The sequence below is a fragment of the Podarcis bocagei genome (assembly GCF_964188305.1).
Source record: "Podarcis bocagei genome assembly, chromosome: 8".
NCBI classification, from domain to species: domain Eukaryota; kingdom Metazoa; phylum Chordata; class Lepidosauria; order Squamata; family Lacertidae; genus Podarcis; species Podarcis bocagei.
Genome location: NC_138133.1, coordinates 16,418,877 through 16,446,452, shown reverse-complemented (window position 1 = coordinate 16,446,452; position 27,576 = coordinate 16,418,877). Strand labels below are relative to the sequence as shown.

At 41.8% G+C, this 27,576-nt stretch overlaps 1 protein-coding gene across 4 annotated transcripts in view; it reads left to right on the top strand.

The window, feature by feature from the left end:
- CDH18 (cadherin 18) overlaps positions 1-27,576 on the top strand; it is a 686,153-nt gene that overhangs the window by 219,689 nt on the left and 438,888 nt on the right. The gene's annotated exons all lie outside the window — the stretch shown is intronic.

Below are 27,576 nucleotides of genomic sequence, written 5' to 3'. Positions count from 1 at the left end.
ATTTTGGTTATCCCTTTGCTGGGGAAAAAATGTTTTCATTTTATTGGGAAGCTGTTGATGTGTGAAAATGGAATGGGGTATGAACACAGTATTAAAAAAAGCAAATATAGTTTACTAACGTCTCTGTCCATTGCATGGACAATACATATTACTCTGTTTGTTTTCCTAGTTAAAACTACCTGTCCGTTTTCAAAACTAGCTTATTGGTGGGGCTTTTGTTGTTGCTAATTTGTTTATTCACTCTAAAATTTCTGCTCCTCCTACAAGCAGGCCTTCATAGTAGCATACACATATAAGAACAAATAAATAAAATCTACAGCAAATCAGTGTAAACAGGAACATTTAAAGACACAGAAAATAAACCAGAACCAACATATAAATTGAAAGTGCCTTATACAAAATCAGAGCAGTAATCAATCATCTAGTTCAATATTATCCTACACTGAATGGCAGTATTTCAAACAGCGATTTCTGTCATACCTAGAAATGCAGGGATTCAGCCAGCAGCTTTCTGTGTACTAAGTATGTGATCTGTCTCTAAGCTACCACTTGTGTTTACACAATCAGCAAAAATATATACCTTTTGTATTGCTCAAAACAATTTGAGCATGCATCAGTTTGCTTGTTTACTTAAAAAGCTTTTCTAAACAGACAGTTTCCCTCAGTTGCTTTGGTTTCCTAGATTAGCTATTCTCCAAGGAGGCCACCTCCACTGATAAGTCCCTGCTGCTGCTGCTACTACTATCTATCTGCCTAAAATCAGATTACAACCTTTGCCTTACATTTCATACAAATGGGAAATGCTGCCTGAGTCACTGGAACAGGAAAGCTGCAGAATATAGGAGGCAATAATAGTATTCTTAACTTTTGTCTAATGACTACAAAACCTTTTAATGACGTTTAATGACGTTGTTGGAGAAAGCCCCATTCCGTATCATCTTCCATTATCTTCTCAGGGTACCAAAGAAATAAGTAGCAGAAAATTACACACACACACACACACACACACACACACACACAGTGGTACCTCTGAAGAAGAATTGATGCTTTTGAATTATGGTGCTGGAGGAGACTCTTGAGAGTCCCATGGACTGCAAGAAGATCAAACCTATCCATTCTGAAGGAAATCAGCCCTGAGTGCTCACTGGAAGGAAAGATCGTGAAGCTGAGGCTCCAATACTTTGAAGAAGAAGAAGAAGAAGAATTTGGATTTGATATCCCGCCTTTCACTCCCTTTAAGGAGTCTCAAAGCGGCTAACATTCTCCTTTTCCTTCCTCCCCCACAACAAACACTCTGTGAGGTGAGTGGGGCTGAGAGACTTCAAAGAAGTGTGACTGGCCCAAGGTCACCCAGCAGCTGCATGTGGAGGAGCGGGGACGCGAACCCGGTTCCCCAGATTACGAGACTACCACTCTTAACCACTACACCACACTGGCTCACCTCATGAGAAGAGAAGACTCCCTGGAAAAGACCCTGATGTTGGGAAAGATGGAGGGCACAAGGAGAAGGGGACGACAGAGGATGAGATGGTTGGCTAGTGTTCTCGAAGCTACCAGCATGAGTCTGACCAAACTGCGGGAGTCAGTGGAAGACAGAAGTGCCTGGCGTGCTCTGGTCCATGGGGTCACAAAGAGTCGGACATGATTAAACAACTAAACAACAACAACACCACCACCTCTGAACTTAAACGGCTCTGTTCTCAAATGTTTCGGCTCCTGAATGCCAAAAACCCAGAAATAAGTGCTCCGGTTTTCGAACGTTTTGGAAGTCGAACGGTCATCCGGAATGGATTACATTCGAGTTCTGAGGTACCATGGTACTCTCTCTCTCTCTCTCTCTCTCTCTCTCTCTCTCTCTCTCTCTCTCTTTTGATGGGATGGCCATCATATGATCTTTCTCAACCATTCAAGTGTAGAAAGATGGAAACCTCCCAACCCCTCAAATGCTACAGCTCCCATCATCCCTGACCATTGGGCAAGCTTAGCTGGGCCTGATTGAAGTTGGAGTCCGATAACACCTAGAGGGCCACAGGCTTCCCATCGCATGTGTATAAATTATAAATATAAATGGTGAACTTCCCTATAAAATGTGCACTTCCCTATGACTTTTCCACTGGGAGAGGGCAAAAAAATTATAGCAAGGCGCAAATGCTTCTTTTGGTTATGTTTAAGATGAAATGGCAAAGAAGGCACATACATTTAAGAGCCATTGCTGTAGTTGACCCTTACATGATGCTCATGGGGAATCTTCATCCCGGCTCATTCTTACAACCACACCCAGCTGGTTCAGCCCCAACTAAACACAAGCCTAATGGCCAGACATTGCATTTCATGCGATTGAGTCACCGTTTCGTTATATGGGGATGCATCTTCCTACCAAGACTATTTGCATAAGCTTGACCCGTGACTGACTGGTAACATGATAGTGCTAAATCTAGGTTAATGGCACCCTGCTCTTAGGTTTGTGCACATTCATATGCCTAATTGACTCTATCAACAAGAGGCTAGGATGTAATGTAGATGCCATCTGGTCCTAATTTCTGCTTTCTATCATTATTGTCAAGGTGACACCCCTTTTCTAACGTAGCACAGACTTTTTATCTTATTTTGCATCTAGCACAGATACGCGGTCCTTATCATATGTGTATGTGCGTATATAGCTATCTTTCTTTATATATTAATCTTATCTTTTGAACCTTATTCCCCACTATAACCCACTTTGCCCTCCAATTCTGCTCTGCCACAAAACAACTTTAAAATCTTACCTTGGCCTTCTGTTTCTTTCTTCATGGTTGTTTTCAGAGGAAATCTCTCTAGAGACAATGCAGTGAGAAAACTGGAATATGCAGGAAAATAATACCTCAAATGACCCTGGAATTCCTTTAAGTAGAAAGTGAATTCTATGTCAATGTTATCATATCTCAGCTCAAGCTAGGAACTTTTGGAACTGCATATGGGTGCTCCATGTGGTGAACTACAGAACTGCAGTGTTATGTACTGAGTTGAATAGGATCCAAAATGCAGAAGGCTGTTTGGTCCCAGAACAATAGGATCCAGAATGCAGAAGTCTGATTGATCTGCAGGAGCCACCCAATCCAACTCCAGGTGGAAGGGAATCCACAACCTGATTGGCCTACAGGAGAATCTCGGAATTAGCCAATCACGTGGGACCCATTGTGTAAATAAATTATATAAAGCAGACATTTCTTTCTTTTTTAAAAAAATATAATTTTTATTAACAGGCCAATCAAATCACATTAATTCCAAATCACATTAATTCCAAATTATACAGCCAGATTTTTAAATTTTTTGTTGGGGGTACCCATACTTCAAACTCCAAAAGGGGTCCAAACATCACTCTTGCTGCTGCTTTGATTAAACAGTTCTATCCAGTTCTGTCCAGATAGTCTTTTTGTTGTTTTCTTCATCTTCTTGTTGTTTTCATATATTCCTTTCTTTGTGATCTCTGATAATCTTCACAAGCGGGTGAAAGACAAACATCTCCTGTGTGGGTTTTACACTCTCCAAGAGTCGTATCACATAAAGGACAGACGCCATATCCACACCACCGTTGAAAACATTCCCACAGTCTGTCCGTTGATTCACCGGCTTGCCAATCTATATCTCAGAGGGCTCTGCCAGGTCAAGATAACCATACATTCTCATTCCAGTGACCCTGGTCCTCCTCCCCCTTGTCCTCCTTAGGCAAGCCTGTCTTCACGAAATTCCATTTATAACTGCGTCATAAAACTTTCCTTCCATTCCCCGATGTTTCCACCAGTCCTCTCTTTAATCAGTAATTCATTCCCACACAGTTCTTAGTCTCCTGCTTGTGATTAATAATAGCAACGATTCTTCTCTCTGGAGGGGAGTGTTATTGGTGCTCACATAAGATATAAAGCAGACATTTTTGGGGAACTGGCATTCCTCACTACTATGAGCTGAATAAAGAGCATGAAATCCACACTCGACTCCGAGTATATTTCATGCAGTTTAGAGCATTTGTCTAGGACAGCTTTTGCAGCTTGGTTCTCTCAAGATGTTATTGGACTACAACTCCCATCAGCCCCAGCAAGCATAGCCAATGGTCTGGGATTGTGAGAGTTGTATTCTGGAGGGGACCAGTTTGGGACAGACTGGTCTCAAACTATCCCTACCAGTGCAAACTGAGAGTTGGACATTCTTGGGCAGGCCAGATAGAAAGGCTTCCTTTGTGAGCAACAAGGTCTTCCTGGCTCTGCTGAAATACTCAGCTCTGACTTACCCGCGACCCTGATTCCAGTCAGATCCTGCTTCTTGGTTCTGACTCCCTCTTGTTCCATGGCTCTGTCTCCATGACTCAACACCTGGTTCCTGACTCATTTTTGACAGTTGCCTATGGGCCATTCCTCATAGTGCTACAAGGGAAAGGGTTAATGGAAGCTTTGAGGACATGAGAAAAAGGCTTGAGAGAAGAAAGAATAAATTACACCTCTTCCAAGGCAAGGTCAAGGGCAAAAAAGAGTTGCCTTCTTCATCTGGATCCATTTCAATCGGGGTTTAGGCCTGGTTTTGGCACAGAAACTGCCTTGGTCGCTCTGTACGATGACCTCTGTTGAGAGAAAGACAAGGGAAACATGTCCCTGTTAATTCTTCTTGGCCTCTCGGTGGCTTTCGATACCATTGATCATGGTATCCTTCTGGAGCAGCCTTTCTCAACCTGTGGGTTCCCAGATGTTGTTGAACTACAACTCCCATCACCCCTAGCTAGCAAGGCTAGAGCTCAGGGATGATGGGAGTTATAGTCCAACAACATTGGGGACCCACAGGTTGAGAACTGCTGTTCTGGAGTGACTCTCCGAACTAGGAGTGGGTGGCACCACTTTGCAGTGGTTCCAGTCCTACTTGGATGGTTGCTCCCAGAGGGTGTTACTTGGGGAGTGCTTTTCAGCCCCGTGGAACCTCCAATGTGGGGTTCCGCAAGTTTAAATTCTATTCCTCATGTTGTTTAACATCTACATGAATTATCTGGAGGTTTGGAGTATGTTGTCAGCAGTATGCTGATGACACTCAGCTCTATTTCTCCTTTACATCTGCAAGTGAGGCAGTGGAAGTGCTGGACCAGTGTCTTGCCTTGGTAATGGACTGGATGAGAGCCAACAAACTGAAGCTCAATCCAGATAAGACCGAGGCACTGTTAGTAGGTGGTTCTTCAGACCAGATGGCTGGGAGGTTGCCTGCTCTGGATGGGGTTACGTTGCCCCTGAAGGAACAGGTTCATAGTTTGGGGGTACTCATGGATCCTTTGCTGTCGCTTGAGACTAAGGTCTCCTCAGTGGCCTGGAGTGCCTTGCATCAGCTTTGACTGGTGGCCCAGCTATGCCCCTATCTGGACAGGGATAGCCTAACTACTGTTGTCTATGCTCTGGTAACCTCAAGGTTAGATTACTGAAGACGGTTCGGAAACTTCAGCTGGTGCAGAATTCAGAGGCCCGGTTGCTCACTGGAGCAAGATGGTTTGAGCATATTACACCAATCCTGGTCCAACTGCACTGGCTAGGATTAGTTTCTGGGCCCAATTCAAAGTGCTAGTTTTGACCTATAAAGCCTTAAATGGCTCAGGACCACAATACCTCAAGGACTGCCTCTTCCCATATGAACCTACCCGGACCCTGAGATCATCTTCTGAGGCCCATTGTGTGCCTCGGCAAGAGGTCAGGAGGGTGGCAACATGAGAATGGGCCTTCTTGGCAGTGGCTCCTCATCTGTGGAATGCTCTCCCCAGGGAAGTTTGCCTGGCACCTTCACTATACACCTAGGTACCAGGCAAAAATGTTCCTTTTCAACCAGGCCTTGCCTGACTTGATCTACATCTTATACCCTTTTAAAAAATGCTGGCTCTTTGGGGGGGGGTGTTATTGGGTTGTTGGTTTTGTTTTGATTTTATGTATTTGATATTTCATGTGAACCACCGTGAGAACTTTGGGTATAGGGCGGTATAGAAATTAAATAGATCAATCAATCAATCAATCATCATCATCTCTGGGTCTGTCCTTGCAGCACAAGCTTCATACAATACATCTTGTAAATTATAAAATACCATTAGAGTAAATATTTAAGGTTGCATTATCTGCTAGTCTTTATTAACCTGGCTGTCCCCCATGCATTCCATGTAAGAGTTGGTCATTAGCAAAGGCTATTGAAGAAAGATTACTGGTAGTAATTGCTCCTTTGTTCCTGGGGGTGATTTGGGCTAGGAATGTATGACTTGTTTTTTCCTTTTTGATTTTTCAAACAAGGAAAAGAAAACGGCTTCATTTGATTGGCATAAGATATTATATATGCTTTCAGTCTTCTCCCTATGTGGATTTTATTAGCAATAGCAACATCTGTGAAATACTTTTAGTTCATTGTGCTTTGCTGATCAACATCATCAACACTGGTGGTATATTGAGGCTTTCAGGACTTCATTTAGAGTTTCAAATAACTATAATCTAAAAAGCATTGGCAGAAAAACATTTAAAAGATTTATTTTTCCTGAGTGGAAACACTGCCGATTTTGACAGCAGCCTCTATTGTATGGGGATAAGAAACAATGAATTCACAGCTAAAATGACAAGAGTGGAACTAAAGTGAAGATTATGATGAAGCCAAGTGCAATTTCCTTTTTTTTCTTCTTCTCATTCTTCTTTTTGCAAATTAGGAGGCTGGAAACAGTGTCACTGTCAGATTGCTAAAGTTTCAGATTAATGACACTTTTTATAGCACACTCAAAATGTGTTATAATAACTGATTGGAAAGGAAGACTCTTCATCTTCTTGATAATAGAATCAACGAAAAGCAGCAAAAGTGTCACTACCAAATACCTTACACACGAAGCTTTTTTATTCTTATTTAATTGGGCCAATAGTAAGTGGGAATGGGAAATGGAATAGGAACTCCTCTCACTCATATGTTCTTCCATGCAATAAACAGGATATGTTCCAAATCACATTATTCAGTTCACTTCAGTGGTAGAAGCTTTGTGGGCTTCCCATATGCATCTAGTTGGCCACCGTGATTAAAGGATGCCTTTGGTCTGATCTGGAAGGACTCTTTTTTGAGTAGTACTTTATAGACGTTGGGGGGCACGGATGGCACTGTGGTCTAAACCACAGAGCCTAGGGCTTGCCAATCAGAAGGTTGGCAGTTCAAATTCCCGCGATGGGGTGAGCTCCCGTTGCTTAGTCCCTGCTCCTGCCAACCTAGCAGTTCAAAAGCACGTTAAAGTGCAAGTAGATAAATAGGTACCACTCTGGTGGGAAGGTAAATGGTGTTTCCGTGTGCTGCTCTGGTTCACCAGAAGCTGCTTAGTCATGCTGACCACATGACCCGGAAACTGTCTGCGGACAAACGTCGGCTCCCTCGGCCAGTAAAGCGAGATGAGCGCCGCAACCCCAGAGTCGTCCACGACTGGACTTAATGGTCAGGGGTCCCTTTACCTTTACCTTATAGACATGCAAGGGACTACATAAAGGGCTGGAAAAAAGTGGTGTTGGAGAATAAGAGTGTAGAGGGTATAAGAAAAAAACTGGCTCCTCCCCTTCTACTGAATGAGACCTCCACTGCATCAGAAGCCCTTCCACAAATGAAACCATTGTACATGAATTGCTGCCAAAGTATAAAGAGCAAGAGCAACATTTCCTACCTGTTAGAGAAGCCTTCTCCCCCTCCCCACAAGAAAAGTTGAACTGAAGGCATGCCTCTGCCTAGACGGCACCTTTAATCTAGTATCAAACCTGATAAATGTTGATGGTTACCAACTAAGGAAACCTGGCAAATGTCACCATATAAAAAGCACACCTACCTTCTCCATGCTTCTTAGGAAAGACATGACTGCCAAACTGGTATCAAATGGGTTTGGTGCGTCAGTGGTGCCCTTACACTTCATGTAATGGAAAGTAACAGCTTGTTTTCATCTGACTGATTCACACTATGTCTCAGATGAACCTAGCCCACGACACGCTTGTGCCCAAATAGCTTCCACTCTCATTAATCGACATGGATCACAATCTGCGTAGAGGTTTTCCTACATACCCAGCTGAAATGTATAGGAGCCATAGCAAATCACTATGTGAAGCCCTGCTTAAGTTTCCAGTTAGTAGAAATCTTCAGAATGCTTAATTTTCACTGGATCATGTTCACCCACCTTTAATATACAACTTCTTGCAGTTCACCTGATTCCCTTTGTTAAGTATCTGGTTGATTTCAAAGAGCAGTGACAGGAAACAGTAGCATTCAGTGCATAGAGGAAGTAAGGAGAAGAATTTGTCAAGTTTTTATAGAACTTAGAGAAAGAGTACCGTATCTGTTAATGGGTAGACACCAGCTACAATTGATGGATATGTAGAGCTAATATATTCCAATGGTTAAGTTGAATTATACAATGGAGAGGAAGCACAATGAAAAAGGAACATCTAGCACATCTAGACCTTAAACATGCTAATTAAATTAAAAGAATTAAATTAAAATTAAAATTAAAAGAAGGGATAATCACTTCTTTAAACCTGCAGAATTTTATTTTCTATCCATTTTACGTTCAACCAGCTTTTACAAATAAGCCTTGTAAAGTAATTTGCTGTGGTACCACAGTCAGATCTCACTCATGGGCAAAGACCTGAGCAATAATAAGCAGATGGTGTTTCATACAAATGGTACAAGGTGTTGTTAAAAATACAACACCGGTGGCCTTTAATTCCATGGAAATTAGCCAAATGTACAAAGGAGCCAAAAGTAATTGTTGGAGATGTGGGGACCAAACGGGCTCACTGTACCATATATGGTGGCAATGTAGCAAAATAAAGAAGTTTTGGGAGGAAAGCCACTTTGAACTAGACAAAATGTTAAGAATCTCATTTATTAGGAAAACAGAGGCATATCTGTTGGGCATTACTGATTCAGATATTCCCCCCCCCCAAAAAAAGATCTTTTTTGTATGCAACAGTGGCAGCGAAAGTTCTTATAGCTACAAGGTGAATGAGCAACATAATTCCTTCTAGACAAGAGTGGATACAAAAATTGACTGAATATGCTGAATTAGATAGTCTACCTGAAAAAATAAAAAATAAACCAAGAACTGAATTTGTATCAAAATGGGTGGCCTTCAGAACATATCTTAAACAAAACTATACCATGTTAAAATCTGTAGCAGCTTTTGAGTGATCCCAGCAGTTTTTATTAATTGCTTATGTAAATAAAAACATTTATAAATTGTGAAAATATTAATATAAAAATAGTATTTTGATATGGAAGTAAATTTATGTAAAAAGAATTAAGGAATAAATGGGAGGTCAGGTATAAAAGATAATGATATTTTTATTTTTCTTGTAACATGAAATTGCGACCACAGATTTATGTCATAATTTTTATCTTATTAACATATTGTGTAAATTTTATTTTATTTCCTTTTCCCTCCCCTCTTAAGTTGTACCCCTTTTCAGTGTTGTTGTTGTTGATGTTGTTGTATGTAATAAGCATGGAAATAAGCATGAATTTTCTTTTTTTAAAAAAAATGGTACATGGTGGAATATCAACAGGTCTATGTGGTGCCTATTGTACCTATAAATGTAAAATACACACATTTATTCAACAGCAGATTTTATGGGTGTTGTGAAACGGTGGATTTTATTGTGTTCTGACCAGTGTTTCTGAATAAAACAAATATATTTGACACCCGACTAGTCTTAAACTAGTGTGTGGATATGTGTTTCAAACTGCATATAGTAGTAGCAGCAATGGGAATGCCCCAAATTTTTGTGTGTGAATGTTGATAGTCACAGATAAATTTTGTAAAAAATAAAAAAAATAAAAATCACAGAAAGCACTGACAAACGCTGACAGTTCCCAACGTGTGTCTGTCAGCATTCACTGGTGTAGTCTGAAAAATGAAGAAATATGTGTCTAGCTTCAGACATCTGCAAAGTTTGCCAGCATTCACATCTGAGTGTCAACCTTCACCAAAAGATGGAGTTACTGAAATCTCTTATTTTTAGTCCTGAATGACAGGTGATCAACTGGGTGAGTATTCCTGATAAATTACATTATATACCCCTGTATCTTTTCAAAAAGAAGAAGCTTGGAGATCTTTCTGAACCAATGTAACTTTCTCCCCTCCTCTAAACCCTACCAAGAATCTGTTGCACAGCAGAACATGCCCCTCAAGCCAATCCCCCATTAGGGTAAATAAATTCACACTGACACGGATATTTTGTTTAAGGTTTTTGGGCAAAAATTTGGCCACAACTTTATTGATTACAGGAATGAGAGCAGTATTGGCTTAGGCATTGGCAAGACTATATCTGGCTCCTGCCCCCTTTGAAGGAAGTCTGTAAGGGTAAACCACCCAAAGGGAAACTGCTTCGGGGGAACCCGCCTGCGTCTCCCCTGGTGTTCCCAGAGGCCTGGCATGGCCCTCACCCTTCAAGCGGATTTTGGACAGGAACCAGGCCCCAGATTCCTTTAACAGAATACCCTTGAAACTGGAGGGGCAGGCAATGGCCGGCCTCCCCTCCCCCATTCACCATAAGCCAATGCCTAACCGCCAAACCTTACAAAGTTGTGACGATTGCTAAGAGGTAGGCAAAAACCAAGTGGCCCGTGCCAATTTGCCGAATGGAAAAATTCCTACCCGGCCCCCAACTCAAGCCGGGCAACCAACCAAAGTCCAAAGCAAGGCCAAAGGATCTAAATTAAAGGGAGGGTGGGCGGGTGTTTGGCAGCACGAAGCAGGAGCCAAGCACACTTCGTGCTGCCACTTTTATGCTTTCCCCCACTATCACCCTTTGACTTGATTGGGCAATAGCCCTGGGTGATTGTGGTGCCACCCCAGCGTGAGGGCGATAGCTCCACCCATGCCAGGGTGGGGGGAACCAGGTTGAGAGCCTATCCGCAACCAGGACCATCTATTAAGATGATCCCATTTGTGAACATGCATCCTGTTCCAGTGTGAAAATAATCTGTGGACTGGGGCACGAATCAGACATGGATATTAGAACAGAAACGAGGAAAATACCTAGTAGGAAATAGCCATGTCTCCCTTGGCTCCTTTGGGCTCAGACCTGAGATGGCAGACTTTGAAGGAAGACAAGAAGGAATGTGACAGAGAATCCAGAACAAATGGGAGCTCTTGCCTCCCTCAGAATAGATCTGGTTTCAGTGTTGAATCCCAGTTGCCTCCCCTCCTTTGTGGGAGAAAGAGGTTTCAGAGGAGAAGATGTGTCCCACCCAGTGTTCAAAACTCTCATTGTTCTAGGAGCATTTTGCAGCAGGGAATTTCATAAACGCAAGCAGTTTCTGAGCTCTGGGCGCAGTACTGAGCCTAAGATTTCAGATTAAAACTGCAGAGTGGAAGGAAAGGGGGACCTTTTTCTGCCTCCCCACTTCCAGCTGCTCTCTGAGGACTGGAGAAAAGACCCTCTTAAGAATATTAGAGGGGTGGGCAGGGGAAGGACTAGACCATGTGAAAAATGAGCATAATATTTTAGCTGCAGTACATTCATTTTTAGCACACTGTTCTTGTTATAAAAAAGTACACCTAGACATTCTGTTGTTGTGCCCATAGCCTAGGTTTAAGGTGCCATTTAGCTCCTAGCTTTCATATCGCAGTTTCTAACACTGGTCCCACCCGGGAAAAGGCATATACATTCTTGCAGTAACAGAGATTCTTGAGAGAAAGGATAAGACCTGCCTTGGCTTTAAAGCTTGGCGGGTGATTAAAAATCAGGTTTTCCCAGGGGAAGGCAGTGGGACAAGTGCAAGTCAGACTAGAGGCCTATTTAGTGTGGCATTGAATATGCTGTTAGGCAGGAGTCTTCCATACTACAGATTAAGCTAAAGCAGAGAGAATCCAATTTAACAAGTGGTTGAACAAATTTAACCTCTTTTTGTCCTCCTTTCAAATAATCTAAAAGCTTCTAATTAATAGATCTCTTTTTAATGTCAACCATATCAAAAAAATGATGTTAGTTATTTAGTATTGTTATAGTATAGTATTGTTTTAATGTTTCCATATAATTTGTATTTATATTAACCTTGGGCTTTTTTTAATAAACCAGCCTATGACCACTTTTGGGGAAGGATAACGTAGGCTTCACTAAATAAATAAATAAATGAATGAATAAATAAATAAAATAAACAAATAGATAGAAAGACAGACAGACAGACACAGAATCTAAGAAAGGAAGAGTGCAAGATATAAAAGTGCCCTAATTTATTATTATTTTTTGCATCAGAAATACTAAATTGGCTTTCCTAGAATGTTGTCAGAAGATTTTCATCTCTTCATTTTGCTGATAAAGAAAGGCTAGAAAATGTCTTTTGCTTCCTGGCTACAGCTCGGGGGGCGGGAGAGAGAGAGAGCAAAAAAAACCTCCAAAAAAACCAGAAGGCAATTTGAGACTTTGAACTCAGCGATTTTTCTTCCTATCGTAAATGATCTATATGTTTCATTACTTTATGATCCTTGAATCCTCAGGCAAAGGTTCAGTTGCACAAAACAAGTTTCCTAGATCCTGAAACAAACAGAGAGATGGTCAGAATTCCAAAACAAGTATGAAAAACTCACTTTAACCCTTCTCTGCCTGTGCCATGGCTTAGTCACTGCCAGCCTGCCAGAATAGGTTATGTTCAATTGATTCATACTAAACAAAAGCAATTTGTGTGGGGTGTGTGTGTGTGTGTGTGTGTGTGTGTGTGTGTGTGTTTAAGTGTTTAAACGTACATGTCTGCATAACCTCCAACAACTCAGCACCTGGTAGTGTCAGAATGAGTCATTTTTTATTCCAGTGACTGCCCTGTCAAAGAATACTTGAGCATGTTTTTGGCTTGCCCTTCAACACTCATGTCCTGGTGATTTCCTGAAGCTTTTGTGAAAGACATTGGCTGTCAAAATGACACTATTCAGGCTACTGTGATGGGGAGGAAATAGCTCTCTGGGCTTCTGGTAGAAATAATAATAATAAGCCCTTCCAAGAATGCCATTCTCTCTCTCTCATTGGAGCTAGGGCTGAAGTAACATGCTATAGCATATTGCCAATTTTTGGAAATATAAAAGCCAACAGTTCTCTACAACTATGCCTAATCTTTAGGCAAAACACACAATTTCCTTGCAGTAGAGAACAGTTGTATCAAGAAACATGGTGACTTTTATATTCTTAATGCCAGAGATTAATTTATGTTGTGTACTAGGTTGAAAGAAAGAAAAAAGCCAGTAGAAGCTGAATTAGTTAGGGTGATTGGTGAGAATGTACCCTCAAAGAACACTTCTCCTCCTTTTTTTCACTAGGCAGTAATGAACCAGTCCTCAAATATCAATTATCTTGAATGTCTGTGTTAAAAAAAAAGTATTAAGATCCCACTGGTCTATTTTTATAATGTCTAAGTTATAATGTCATGCTTCTGTGCTCATATTCTGAAAGGTACCTGCTCACCAACAAGACTCCTGGAAATCTGAGTCCATTATCACAAATAAGTAATGTGGCACAGAGATTCTGTGACTGCATCATTTGAGATTGCAAGCAAAAGTTGTATGAGCAAAACCTCACCCTCTCCTATGGATAAGTACCACGGTCAGGAGGAAATTATAACAACGGGCAAATGCAATCAATGGCTTGGAAGACGGCATGGAGGACTTAAAATTCTGAACTTAGAAATGGAAAGCGTAATGCTAGTGGTGAACAAAAGACTGTCTCAAGGCAAATCTTAAAATAAATGTAGTATAAACACCAGCAATTGGGAAACACTTGCCTGCAAGCACTCTAATTGGAAAACAGCCTTTACCAAAGGTGCCATGGGTTTTGAAGATGCCCAAACTCAGGATGCAAGGGAGAAATGAGTTAAGAGGAAGGCATGCTTGGCAAACCCTCACAGTGATCAACTCCTGCCCAGAAACCAATGTCCCCACTGTGGAAGGACATGTGGATCCAGAATTGGCCTCCACAGTCACTTATGGACTCACTGTTAAAACTGTGTTCATGGAAGACAATCTTACTCGGCTACGATTGATCACCAAAGAAGAAGCATGGGCAAAAGCAATCAGTGGCTTTGAAGCCAGCATGGAGGGGCGATTTTTGCTTTCTTTCCAAACATTGGTGGCAATTCTTGGTTTATATTGTTGTTGAGAAGTAATGTATCCAAAGGACCAAGATACAAGTGGAGAACCCATAGCCCTCCAGATGTGGCTGGACTCCTGTCACCCCTGACCATTGGCCATGTTGTCTGTGGACTGGAGTCCAACCACATCTGGAAGATTAGGGATACCCCATCCTTGGCTTAATGGTAAGACCACTAGAATAAATGTATTTTATGTGCTTCCCAGTTGCAAAGGGTGACTTGTGTTTGTTCTACACTTATGCTCAGCTATCAAAATAACTGAGCAAGATTTAAATATAATTGTCTTTCTAAAAATGGGAAAAAAGGACAGCAGTTTAGTTTGTTCCTCTCCCCCACACACATGGAATTTGCTCCATCAGGAGCATGGCACACTAATTGCAGTGTAGCTAAAGCGAAAGTCATGTCAATTAAACAGTAAAGTGAGAATGATTCATCTGGGCAAACAATGAATTCCTGATGGCAACTACATTGTTCACTTGCTGTTTAATTATATTAATTACCGAAGACCATTTTGCAGTTGAAATTCCAATTGTCAAAACGAGTGTTGATTTCAGCCGCTGACAACCTGGCAGTTGAGTCTGACAGTTGTGAACAATGTTGATGTATTGCATCCGGAGGAGGGCATTTTTGGATTACAGTGAAGTGTAACACTATGAAAACAGAAGTATTCCAGCAACACATTATATGTCTGAAGCTGAACAGACAGATCATCTTCATTCATAAATATGTCAGAGGAGAAGCACACTTATCTTCTTTTACAGTGTGAATGATCCAGGATGAAAAGCTATGCAAGTTTCAGGATCCTGATGATCCAATCTCTGATATTGGCAGAAATTCACTATTCTGTCAGATTGCCCCATCCTGATCTCAGGTCCCATATGCAAAACTTGGCTCTGCGGCTCAGATTGTTTGTAAAGCAGACACCAACTGGGAGCCAATATATAGTGTGTGAAGGAATCCTGTGAAAAGTGTATCTCACATTGTTGGGATCAGCTGAATCTGTTCTAGCTCCCCACGTGATAGACCACAGAACTGCAAGTGAGAACTTCTAAGTGGAGCTTCTTTAGGCTCTGTGCTGACATCATCCACCAAGACTGGTCATTGGAGCCATCTGAACAGCAAAAAGAGTATTAGGAGGGCTTGCTGTCCCCCCTGAGCACTCAAATGTTTCTTGCTGGGGGTGGGAGGTCACGGTAATAACAAGCTAAAACCCAAATGTTCCAGGGTTCTAAATCGTGCAAGGAGTTTCCGCCAGGACAGGAGGCTCCCTGCTTCGGACAATGGTTTTCCAACTCATGAAAGGCAGTGGAGAACAGAAGAGTTTGGTGTACCCATCCCCACTCCCCACCACCCCACTTCAGAAGTGGATGGTGAAAGAAGGGGCAGTGTGTTTGTTGCTGTCCTCTTCCATGATTTGAGTGATGTGCAGATTGTAACATGTAAAGAGGACTAATGTCTAGAGCTGCCCAAATCGTTTTGGCCAGTATTGCATTTCTTCACCCTCCTCAGAGAAGCTGCCCTCCTTAGAGAAGCTTACCTTCGTTCTATATTGCTTGTTTTCTTACATAATTGATAAAACCTGTCATATTCTGCTGGGCCTCTGATAGTGCCTATGTGGAGGCCATTTGTAACCATGATCAATTTAATCTAACATATTTCTCTTATGACTTGGATTAATATATTTTTATATATTTCACATGGGAAAGAGCAAATAAATCCATCTCTGGGGTGCTTCATTTCTGCATGTTTTTGTCCATACAGTCATCCAATCCTGTTTCCTTCCTTCCTTATTTATTTAAACCTCCACAAACACAAAATCACTTTTAAACACATTTAAAATACATTTCGTGTGCATTTTCTTCCAACATTTCTGTTTTATTTTGACATATTTATATTGCTTTTTTGAAAGACAAATCTTCACAAAGCAGCTTGCAGAAATCAATGGCTAGCAAATATAATTTAAAAATAATAATTACAATGAAGCAATCCAACAAAAACATTTAATGATTTTTTTTTTTGTAATTTTTAATGATTTTTAAAAATTTGTTTGGGTGTGTGTCAGAACTGTGCTGGAACACTCCGGAAGTACAAAAGTTGATAGCTAACACAGTTCTAATCTGCACATTAGTCCCAAAGGAACAGAGTATGCCAGCTTTTTCTAGATGGAATTTGCCAAGAGAAATTCCGTAAGCATCCCTGGCCATCATCTTGAGTAATTTGTTATGGAGTCACAATTATAAAAACTCAGCAAACTAAAATAAGCTGGGGTTGAACAATTGTAGTCTACTGAACTGGAACCTGCCCACCAGTTCTGCTGCCAGGGGAAGAAAAAAAAAACCATGGTGCCCTTCAGATGTTGTTGAAGTCATATCAGCCCTAGCCAACATGGTCATTGGTCAGGGTTGATGGTGGTTGTAGTCCACCAACATGTGAAGGGCATCTGTTTGCTATCTTTTTATGACTTGCTGGGGGCTTGATAACTTATCTTTGAAGATCAAAGCAGGCATCAGATTCAAGAGGAATGCTTTTGGACCAGTAGGCTCCATTTGACTTGCCAGAATGCAAGTTGCCTAGACCTGAAATATACGGCATTCAGTAATAATTATGACTGTTCTGTTTGGCAAAGCCTGCACATCTTAACATGCTGTTCTGGCTATTTGGATTATGGACTTGCCATTGAATAAGCTATGCATCATTATGTTAGCTACTGTGCTAGCTGTAATCACACTGCTTTCATATACTCAGGAGTTCATATTTCATTGCTGCAAACGAGGCTGCTCCACCTCTTCCTGGAATGGTTTCAAGGCATAAATCCATGTTTGTAATTGGATTGTGATTATATTTTCTTTGACTCATGTTTCATTGCTCTCCTACTTTAAATTAACATTTCCTTTTGGCATCAAGAGCTATCCAGTCACATCTTGTCAATATGTTAAACTAGTGTATTTTGCTAAGTGTCCAGTCTAGGTTTTGGAAATTAGGTTTGAATTGACCATGGGACCTCAAAATGGGCATTAATATACTTCAGAAGCATTGTTATCCTTCCTTTGTGTGCTCTTACAGATGGAGTTGAAGCTCAGCATTTATTACAGAATATTTACTCCTAGCACATATTTCTCATTAGTTTCCCCATGTATATTCTACAGCCTGCCCTGAATATCCCTGTCCTTTTCCTATCTCCTAACTCTGTTGTCCACGATTACTTGTACTATTCCCATTGTCGCTGAGCATCTACTTAGCACCAACAATGGACACATCACATGAGAGCCTTGACTTGAGACCCACCATTGACATAGCTCCCTAGCCCCTCTTAACAGCACAGTCCTATACATGTCTACTTAAAAGTAAATCCCACAGAGTACAAAAGGACTTATGCCCAGATAAGTAGCTATAAAATTGCAATCTAAACTTCTTATTTTAAATGTCTACACAGAGCTTCAGTAGTTGGGCAAGGTGTAGATGTAAGCATCGGGCAGCCTACCATATGTAGCTGTTTAGATTATGATTGACTTAGTGAGCCATTCCCTCTGCCATTCCCTCTGTGTGTTTGGTTGCTGATTCAAGACAGCAGGACAGTCCTAGGGTACTATGTCAGGTTGTTGTAGGTAGGGATTGGGAGACAAATTCAATTCAGTTCACATTTAAAGGTGAACCCACCTAATTCGCATTTTCTGAAACCATATCCGAGCATAGGTTGGATCTACACAGCTATAAAAAACACTATGAAAAAGTTATAAATGCTGACAATGGAAATTATCATTCACTTCAGGTTTCAGCTCTGCAGCACCATATGATGTCACATTGTTATAATGCATTTATAACATCAAAATTCTACTAATGTAGCTAAGTCCTCTAAAAAACTAAACAACTTCATTAAGCCTAGTTCAGGGGTGCCCAAACTTTTTTCAAAGAGGGCCAGATTTGATGAAGTGAACATGGATTTTACCCCAGGACATATACTGCCACGGCGACTGGATTAAATTGAATGGTGGGCTGGATTAAGCCCCTAAAACGGATTTTGGACATGCCTGGCCCAGGTAGTAATAAGTAGATTGTTTGGGTAGATTTGTATTCTAACTTTCTTGTGATAGTGGGCACTGTTTTGAGTTAAGCAGTACTAAGGGATGGTTTGTGCTTTATATCAGTGTTCCCCAACCTTGGGTCTCCAGCTGTTTTTGGACTACAATTCCCATCATCCTTGACCACTGCTCTTGCTAGCAAGGGATGATGGGAGTTGTAGTCCAAAAACAGCTGGAGGCCCAAGGTTGGGGAACACTGCTTTATATGATCAAGATACTATTTCAACAGAAGACAGCAAGCTTTCTTGTTTCCTTAAAACATCCACCAAGAGGAATGTTGAGCAAGAACTAATAAAAGGGAGGGGAGGAGAAACATATGCTGCCAAGCATGATGAAAAGCCCAATTCTGAACTATTCAATTTGTTAAGATTCAGTGGAGGGAGTGCTCTTCCAACTTAATTAGGTGATGCTGTGACTTTTCTCCCTTTGAAAACATAAAAGCCAGCAACTATTTGGATCTACATCTAAAACTAATTGGAACACATTGTGTAAGACATATCTCAGACATGAAGAAGAAGGAAAAAACATAGTCAGTGACCTTGGGGTCTCAAATTTCAGTGGTGCCCTGTGTGATGCCAAAATTGGTGCCTTCTGCTCTATTTGGTGCCTTCACTCACACTTGATGCTACATAATTGTGGAGCCCCCTGCAGCACCCTCAAGGTTCCATGAGTCACACCTTAAATCTACCTCTGACATAGTCCTTTCATTGGGGCCTCCAAAAAATTACATATCACTTGGGAAGACAGGAGAACTAATACCAGTGTACTGGAAGAAGCAAAGATCACCAGTGTTAAAGCAATGATTCTTCAACATCAACTTTGTTGGACTGGTCATTGTTGTGCGGATGCCTGATTATCATCTTCCAAAGCAACTACTCTATTCCAAACTTAAAAATGAAAAGCGTAATGCTGGGGGTCAACAAAAGAGGTTTAAAGACTCTCTCAAGGCAAATCTTTAAAAAATGTAGTATAAACACTGATAACTGGGAAACACTGGGCTGCAAGCACTCCAGTTGGAGAAAAGCCTTTACCAAAGGTGTCATGGGCTTTGAAGGCGCTCAAACTCAGGACAAAAGGGAGAAACGAGCTAAGAGGAAGGCACACTTGGCAAACCCTCACCATGATCAACTCCCGCTCAGAAGCCTATGTCCCCACTGTGGAAGGATATGTGGAACCAGAATTGGCCTCCACAGTCATTTATGGATTCACTATTAAAACCGTGCTCATGGAAGACAATCTTACTCGGCTACAGCTGATCACCAAAGAAGATGACATTGGTGTGGTTGTGTACATGCACTTGGATCCAGCAGAGCTCTGAAGTTGGTGAGAGGCACTTCAGCTCACACAAAAGAGGGCCCCCAGTTTCTATTTATTCCACCCACCAGCTGTATTGAACACTGTTACAGAGGGTCACCTAATCCTCTTCCAGAGCAGTTTTTTTTGGGTGAACGGGAGGAACGAGGTGAGAAAGTCCCATTCCACAGGGTCCCACACATTGCATCCTAGGACCCAAGCCCATAGTGCTATGTTCTTCTTTACGTCTGCTGTCTTTCTTACCAAGGAAGTTCCTAATACAGCAGTACCTCGGGTTACAGACACTTCAGGTTACAGCCTCCGCTAACCCAGAAATAGTACCTCAGGTTAAGAACTTTGCTTCGGGATGAGAACAGAAATCGTGTGGCGGTGGCGCGTCAGCAGCGGGAGGCCCCATTAGCTAAAGTGGTGCTTCAGGTTAAGAACAGTTTCAGGTTAAGAACGGACCTCCAGAACGAATTAAGTTCTTAACCTGAGGTACCACTGTAACCGCTGACATTCATAGTTTTAGAGAGTACCCGCTGCTTCTTTGGTCCAGTTATCATTTTGCATGAAGCATACCCTTACCTAATTTACATAAAACTTACTCTTTTTAAATAAAATTATAAAAACAAATACCATATTTTTTGCTCTATAAGACTCACTTTTTCCCTCCTAAAAAGTAAGGGGAAATGTGTGTGCATCTTATGGAGTGAATGCAGGCTGCACAGCTATCCCAGAAGCCAAAACAGGAAGAGGGATGGCTGCTTTCACTGCGCAGCGATCCTTCTTGCTGTTCTGGCTTCTGAGATTCAGAATATTTTTTTTCTTGTTTTCCTCCTCCAAAGACTAGGTGCGTCTTGTGGTCTGGTGCGTCTTATAGAGCGAAAAATACGGTAAATTCCAACTCCATAATATCTTAAACGGTTACAAGTTGCAGAGTTGGACTTTACATCCTGGCCAGCAATCTCTCTTCCCTCACGCTTTCCAGTTGCCTCTGATTCAGAGCTTTAGATGAATTTGAAAGCTTGCTCACTTCTTGGGTACAGATATTCAATAAAAGCATTATGCAACAATAAATTCTAATAAAAGCAGTACATGACTTATTATCCTTATTTATACAGAGATTTACATGCTGAATATGTGGTAGTCACACAAATGTTAAAGTTCTGGGCAATTGGACAGAGTGGGAAATGGAAACTCTAATTTTCAATGGAATTGTTTATAACCACCATCAGTGAGTTGGAGCCGTACTTGTCTTTGGCAAAACTCTCTTATAACTGGATTCCTGAGTGGGTAGAAAAGGGAGCAGCCAATATTTGGAGATTGTGCTTTTCCCGTACAGCACTCTATACCTGGAAACTCTACAGTTTGGACTGGAGATGTTCTGGAACAGTGTGGGAGGTGGCATAGGGTTGAGGGGGGAAATAAATGAAAATTGCCTTCTTCCTCTTCTGGCTATGGAAGGATCTGCTTGTCCATAAATGGAAGGAAGGAAAGAGAACTTTGCTGGTACCCAAGCCATTACATTTGCATTAGATATCTACAATCCCTTTCCTCAGCAACATCCAATTAGAATGATGTTATAATCAGCTACTAAAAAGATAATTTTCTAACTGCACAGAAGTTCTTTCCAAAAATAGATGGGTATGGGTTAAATGGAAGACATTTGTAGCCTTTGTTGTGTTGCGTAATTCAAGGCAATGTGTTCCATGCCGCTCCAAATTGTTGAGGTCATTGCTCTTTGTATAAGTCATCATCTTGAGATATTTTTCTCTCTCAGTAATAAAATGTAAAAAAATATATCTAGCACCCCAGAATTTACTTTTGCAAGGTTTTTTGTTTTTTTAAAAAAAGAACAACAACAAGAAGAAGAATATTATGCTTATGAGATGGAAATGTTTGCTTTCAAGTTTTCTCACATGTAAAAAATTTTTTTAATTTCATTATTCCCTCAAATTAAAAGAGTTTAGCAAATTAGCTCTTTAGCTCATTTTCCATCTCTCCTTAATATTCCTCAGTTCTTGGAATCAAAAGCATATTCTGTTCCTCTGCAGATAGACATTATTAAGCCTCTATCTTTGTAAGTTTCTTTCTCTTTTTTTCAAGGAAAAAAACTTTTACTCCCATAGCACTATGAAAATATGTAAACAACAAAACAATAACAACAAAGAAGTTTTTCTCTAAGAGTGAATGTGTTGGTGGAGAAGCAAAAGATAACTGAACTATCATTTAAATATTTATCAAAATGTTATTTTCTCCTCCCCCCAATGATAAATAAACAGAGGAAGATGCTGAGGGAAATGTCCAGGTTTTGTTTTTGTTTTGTTAAGTTTTTCAAAATGCAAACTGAAGATGGGGATTTGTATTTGTTATAGTAATCATTATTTTTCAATATTGCAGCACCCTACTTCAAAAATCATTCAGAATGTATATATACAATAGATTTCCTTACTGTTGAAGAACATGGGGGTGTTACCAAGGTAAAGTTTTCCATTCGTGAAGTTCTGTGATGGCACCAGGGAGAAAGGAAACATTAGGAAGGGGGTAAAGAAGAGGAAGCAATTTATCAATATTTCACTTTAACTCTCCAGACCTCTTTCTGCCACACCTGTCTCTCTCTGCCACCTCTCATCCTTTTTTCATCCTTGCTACCAGACTGAAATTACGCTCCTGGCCACCTGAAATTAGACCAAGGTCTGCATGAGGTCCCCAGGTCATAAGCTTCATACCCTCCAACATTGCTCTGATGAAAATAGGGACATCCTATTCCATAATAAGGAACACGGGTGGCGCTGTGGGTTAAACCACAAAGCCTAGGACTTGCTGATCAGAAGGTCGGTGGTTCGAATACCTGTGACGGGGTGAGCTCCCGTTGCTCGGTCCCTGCTCCTGCCAACCTAGCAGTTTGAAAGCACGTCAAAGTGCAAGTAGATAAATAGGTACCACTCCGGCGGGAAGGAAAACAGCATTTCCATGCGCTGCTCTGGTTCGCCAGAAGCGGCTTAGTCATGCTGGCCACATGACCTGGAAGCTGTACGCCGGCTCCCTTGGCCAGTAAAGCAAGATGAGTGCCAGAGTCGGCCACGACTAGACCTAATGGTCAGGGGTCCCTTTACCTTTACCTATTCCATAATAAGAACAATACTTTTATTATTTATATTCCACCCATCTGACTGGGTTGCCCCAGCCACTCTGGGTAGCTTCCATCATATATAAAAGCATAATAAAACATTTGTAAAAACTTCCCTATACAGAGTTGCCTACAGATGTCTTCTAAATGTTGTTATCTCCTTGGCTTGGGGGGTTGCATAATTCCATACCCTCCAACATTTACCTGATGAAAATAGGGGCAGCCTAAGGAAAAGTGGGACATTCCACGATTAAAATCTCAAAAATAGGAACACTTGGAGACTCTGAGGTTTTCCATCCCTGTTTTAAGGAATTCCTTTCAGATATAAGAATGTGCTAGTCTGTAGCCTATTCACAAGTGTTATTGTACTGCGAAAGAACAATATGAGATTCTCAATTAGCCTGGGTAAGTTACAAACTCAAGCATCAGTTTTCTTTTTTATATACATAAATTTTTTATTGGTTTTACAATTTTTTTATAAACAATACAAACAAATAAAGAAACAAACAAACATGTATAATTTCATATCCTTTTTTTCATAAACCTCACTTCTCCGACTCCCCCAAACCTCCCCTTTCTACATCCCAATTTCCAAAATTATTTCAGCAAATTCTAAACTTAATTTTGTCAAATTTGTTCCTTATTTAATCTTTTCTTTTACTTAATCTTTTGTCGCTGTAATCTCCTTTTTTTCTAAAAACCTCAACATTTTAGCATTCATCAATTTTATAATATTTCTTAAGATAAATTTTAAATTTCTTCCAATCTTCATCCGCTGTCTCTTTCCCCTGATCACGGATTCTGCCGGTCATTTCAGCCAATGTCATATAGTCTATCACCTTCATCTGCCATTCTTCCAGGGTGGGTAGATCTTGAGTCTTCCAATGCTTTGCGATGAGTATTCTTGCTGCTGTAGTAGCATACATAAAAAAAGTTTTCACCAGACAACTTTTGAAAAGGAAAGAAATTAATATGTGATGCAAGAATACATCCTGAAAACTGCTAAAAATTAATGGAAGTCTCCCTGCTAATTTGCCGTGCAGGGCTGTCTTATGTGTATTCTCTTAAAAAGCAATGTTATCCATATAAACATTTAGAGTGATTTTAAATTCTCAAAGAGGGAAATACAATGGGGAGGGGTAAGTGCTGCATATAAAGACTCATCAAAACAGTTTTCCGTATGTGTGGTGCATGTGTTTAACTGAATACACACACACACACACACACACACACACACACACACACACACAAAATTTCAAAGGCACCTAAGGAAGAACTTAATAAGATTTGCCTGCATAACTCACTTAAAGGTAAAGGTACCCCTGCCCGTACGGGCCAGTCGTGTGCGACTCTGGGATTGCGCGCCCATCTCGCTTAAGAGGCCGGGGGCCAGCGCTGTCTGAAGACACTTCTGGGTCACGTGGCCAGCGTGACAAGCTGCATCTGGCGAGCCAGCGCAGCACACGGAAACGCCGTTTACCTTCCCGCTAGTAAGCGGTCCCTATTTATCTACTTGCACCCGGGGGTGCTTTCGAACTGCTAGGTTGGCAGGCACTGGGACTGAGCAACGGGAGCACACCTCGCCGTGGGGATTCGAACCGCCGACCTGACGATCGGCAAGTTCTAGGCGCTGAGGTTTTACCCACAGCGCCACCCTTATAACTCACTTAGGTAACTTCAAATATTCCAGTTAAAATTCTTATTCCAAGTAATTTAATTTGCATGGGACACAGAGGGTTCCCTTCAACACATCCCATAATTAGATTTCCCCCACCAGGTACTGTGAAACCCCTCCAACTTCCAGTCTCCTAATTCCTCTTTGGTATTCACATTGTGGTTAATACCTACTTTTATCTGCCTATGTTGATAGTCAAACCAAATGAGAAATGGTTAAGGAAATAAGTAAATAGCAGGCATGGGAACTAATCCCAACTGGGACCCTAGTGTGGATAAGAGGGAGAGTTAAGGTTTTAATCACCCCCTCCGCCCACTGAAGTCCTCATTCAGGTTAAGTTGTTGAAATGGAAAAAGCTGTCATTTGATAGGGACAGACTGGATCTAAACCAGATCTAAAGTAACCTCCTAACCCCAACACAAGAATATCAATCTGGACTGGTTCCTTGAAACTGTAGTTGATGCATTTACTTACTGTGAGAATGGAGAAGAAGAAGGGAGACTTGCAGGAAGATGGATGAGAGCTTATAACTCAATATGGTCTTGCTGATTCTGTTTGCATTGCTGGTCATGGGAAATGCCAAGGAAGAAACTCCTTTAAAAAACCGCAGACGAACCTGCCTTCATGTATAGCTGCAAGCTATTTTAAGAGAATGTTTTAATGCAAATGATGGACATTTCATCTTTTGTAACCGTCTTCCAAACTTTACTATGACAGCCATTTGAAATGTTTCAAACTGTGTCATTGGCATAATCTTTGTGCACAAAACATTGATATGGAACCCATGTCCTTTTGATTCCTGGCCTTTACAAGACTGTCAAAAAGTGTGGCAATTAATCTCAGCTGTGTGCCTATGATTCATTTTATGAACTCATTAATGAAGACTCTCCTAGTACTGAGAGATCCTGCCACAGACCTGTTAGCTCTCTGTACCGTATGTGCCAAGAAGAAATCAGTGACATTTAACCTCATTAGAGATTATTTATCCCAGTTATGTGAAATGGAGAGAATGTGGCATGTTCAAGTTATATGTAAACTCCGACAAATGCACTGTTCGGGGGAGAGACACAAGGCAACAATTTTTCCCTGATTTTTAAATCTGCTGTTTTTACACCAGAAGGCTAAGATACTACCACCTTTATTGATCTTTAACCAGGAATACTAATAAAAGAACACTAAGGACTCATGTATAAAACTTTTGCCACTTTGACATCTTTTTATTTAAAAAGGAAGCAATGGATATTGCGTGTTGAGTCACAGTAGCCCCCCAATAATTCACACTTCACACATCAATTTTTGTTTAAGGTTTTTGGCATAATTTTGGCCACAACTTTATTCAAATACAAAAATGTGAGTGGTTGCTTAGGCACTGGTTCCGACTATCTGTCCTTGCCCTCAGGGACAGAGCTGGCCTTCCGGATACCAGCGGAAGCCAGCGTGGGAAACAAGTATTGGGTGAGAGATGAAGCTGGGACACAGACCCACACCTCTCACCCTCATGTTCCGTTGGGGCTTGCACGGCCCAAGTCCGACTCCGGGGACAAGGACGAAAGAATGGCAAGCCCCTGGATTTCCTTTAACGGAATTCCCATTCGCATCATTTGGAGGGGTAGGCACTTACCCCTCCAAGCACCAATTTAACCAGTGCCTAACCGCCAACCTTACAAGTTGTGACGATTTGCTACGCAGTAGGCAAAAACCAAATGGCACCAGCCAATCAGCCAGATGGCAAAATTCCTACCGTGCCCCCGCACCAAGGCGAACGACACCATGACAGGCATAGCAAGGTCAAGCGATCAGCTTAAATAAAAAACCCCCCTATTAAAGGGAGGGAGGGCGGGTGATCCGATGCAAAACGGCCAAGAGGCCGTGCCAACGTCTGGCCCCTGTATATATAGACTCTGACCCCTCCTCCGAATTGGCAACAATCAAAACACCCCAGCAACCCAGTTTAACCATTTAAATGGTCGGGATTCAACTAAATTTGCCTAGTCACTGGAGGGTGGCCTGTTCCCAACCGCAACACGTGCTCTCTGCTAGGGAGAACACGCTTTGCGTGTTGAGTCACAGTAGCCCCCCAATAATTCACACTTCACACATCAATTTTTGTTTAAGGTTTTTGGCATAATTTTGGCCACAACTTTATTCAAATACAAAAATGTGAGTGGTTGCTTAGGCACTGGTTCCGACTATCTGTCCTTGCCCTCAGGGACAGAGCTGGCCTTCCGGATACCAGCGGAAGCCAGCGTGGGAAACAAGTATTGGGTGAGAGATGAAGCTGGGACACAGACCCACACCTCTCACCCTCATGTTCCGTTGGGGCTTGCACGGCCCAAGTCCGACTCCGGGGACAAGGACGAAAGAATGGCAAGCCCCTGGATTTCCTTTAACGGAATTCCCATTCGCATCATTTGGAGGGGTAGGCACTTACCCCTCCAAGCACCAATTTAACCAGTGCCTAACCGCCATGGAGCCCTCAGCTCACCGCCAAACCACTCACAGCCCCAACCAAGACCTCAGCTTGGTCACCACCGCACCAATCCAAGCCTCATTCCCTGAAGCGGAAAGGTGCATGCCATCAGCTTGGAAAAAGGATGGCCTCTCAAAAAGAATCTCGGGGTGGGAAATTGCATCGCCACCAGCTCCAAAACTTTTTTGACCACAGCAGAATTGATGCGTTTTCGGGCCCTTTCAGTGGCAGCCGGGCAACGACTGCCCTTCCAAACGCAGCGTTGCAAAAGCTTTGACCAAAAAATTTTTGCTGTCGGCACCATTGCACGCAGCGTCTCCAGGTCACCCAAAATTGCAGCACGTAGTGACAAACAGTCCATGGGCACCAGGTCGTTCTCACCAAGCTGCACCACAATAGCAGCTGGCGGCCCCTCCAAGAGCAACTGCCTCCGGATACTTGGCAGGAACTCCGACCAGCACATCCCACGTCTGGACAGCCAAGACAAGCGAATATGTGGAGGAAAGCCGAAATCTGGACCCAATCCAGATTGCCGTGCTGCGACGCCAGCCCAATGGACGATACTGTGCCCCACAATCCAAACACGGGTCACCGCTAAACCTGATAAATAAGATGAAACAAGCAAAAATTGTAAGACACCAATAATGTTAACGAACATAATCTTTGAATGCATTCGATTTCCAACGACCTGTATTTTATTTCCACTGCCTTATTAACATGCTTTCCGGCCTTCTTGGTGGTACGTTTGTCTAGGCATTGGTTCCCGACTAGCTGCACCTGACCTCAGCAGGGCAGCACT